Raw genomic sequence first — 1,473 nt, 5'->3', positions numbered from 1 at the left:
CCTCATCTTCATTTTCCTTATCTTCATCCTCATTTTCCTGTTCTTAACACATAAAACACAAAAAGTTTACCACATAAAATATAATGCATCATAACCTTTGAATCATTTTGACGCGCGCAATATCCTCACGTTCCTCATCTTCATCCTCATTTCCCTCACCTTAAGCAACTCATCCTCATTTCCCTCATCAACAACTCATCCTCACTTTCCTCATTTTCCTCCTCATTTTCCTCCTCCAGGATAACGTGAGGCTAGCCCTACACCTGGAAAAGGAGCTCCTGAGGATGGCGCAGACGAGGCAGTACCATGGCGTCTTCACCGTCAACTCTAATCCTTTGAATCAGGTGAGAAGCGACCTTCGTGAGGGAAGCTGATAAGGAGTGTTTTGGCCAAGCAGGTGACTGGGAGACTGGGGGTGACACAGCGAGTGGTGCATCGGGATGAAGAGAGAGAAGGAGGTAGTCGGTAATCGTGGGTGTTTGGGGTTGTGTGTGTGTGTGTCTGTGTGTGTGTGTGTGTGTGTGTGTGTGTGTGTGTGTGTGTGTGTGTGTGTATGTGTTTGTGTATTTATCTGGATATATATTTCTATCTAACTTTATTTATTCATCTGTATATCTATATGTATGTTTTTCTCCCTCTGTGTATATACCTATACGTCATAGACATTCTCCCTACCAATCTAACACGACCTGCCCTCCCGCAGATGCTATGTGAAAATTACCTCAACTACCAGCGACAGGGAGCCGTGCGCGTGGCCACGTTCACCAACCAGGGACGTCGACCCTTTGAAAAGCTCCCCCACGACCTTCTCTTAGTGGCTATGACCAAGACCCTCTAATCAGATGTACATCTTCAGTGAGCTCTGAATGCGGGAGAATGTGTGTGTGTTTGGGTACGTGGTCCTCCGGAGAGGCTTCTACGTGACTAACTGCGGAGACAGAGTACGTCCGAATAACTTTAGAGGGAAAAAAGAGAGGTTTCTCGGATGTAGTTCCTCAGTGAGAAGATGAACTTGACCCTGTGCTTCCAATGAAAGCTTTCCAAAGAAGGGGAGGAGATAGGATTCTTTCAGAAGGATTCTATAATCCCAAGAGGACTTTGAAACCAAGGTCAGGAGGATTATTCGTGGTCCTCAGACTAGGATCCGCCGGCAAGGGAAAGGCGAAGGTCTCCCACTCCGTAAAATGGTTGTGATTTGTAGGTTATATATAGTGTTCCATAGTAAGCTGTGTGATCCGGTGTTGTGCAGCTTTTGAAGGCTAAAAGCTTTTTATCGGCAGCAAGTGATGTTGCATCCCGAACCCTCTTTATCATAATCATCACCCATCGTTAGTATCCGTCGTTGCCTGTGGCGTGGCTCCATCGTGAGCTCCATTGGCCTCAAGGTTATCGTTAGTCTGCCGCGTCTTGTAGGATTTGCAACATGCTGTTCACGTGCGTCTTCATCCAGGAGAGGAAGCGGTGTCGTGCTCT

General features: G+C 46.8%; 1 long non-coding RNA gene across 1 annotated transcript in view; it reads left to right on the top strand.

Moving 5' to 3' along the window:
• Positions 1 to 256: 256 nt before the first annotated feature.
• Positions 257 to 1,473, top strand: part of LOC125027420 — a 2,266-nt gene continuing 1,049 nt past the window's right edge. Inside the window, exons 1-2 of the long non-coding RNA XR_007115022.1 lie at positions 257 to 344; positions 704 to 1,473. The exon at positions 704 to 1,473 is cut by the window's right edge and continues 1,049 nt beyond it. This is a non-coding gene — a long non-coding RNA (uncharacterized LOC125027420). The remainder of the gene's footprint in view (positions 345 to 703) is intronic.

The sequence above is a fragment of the Penaeus chinensis genome, chromosome 7 (assembly GCF_019202785.1).
Source record: "Penaeus chinensis breed Huanghai No. 1 chromosome 7, ASM1920278v2, whole genome shotgun sequence".
In the NCBI taxonomy this organism is placed as follows: domain Eukaryota; kingdom Metazoa; phylum Arthropoda; class Malacostraca; order Decapoda; family Penaeidae; genus Penaeus; species Penaeus chinensis.
Note: the sequence above shows the minus strand (reverse complement) of the source record. Positions and strands in the feature narration are given on the sequence as shown.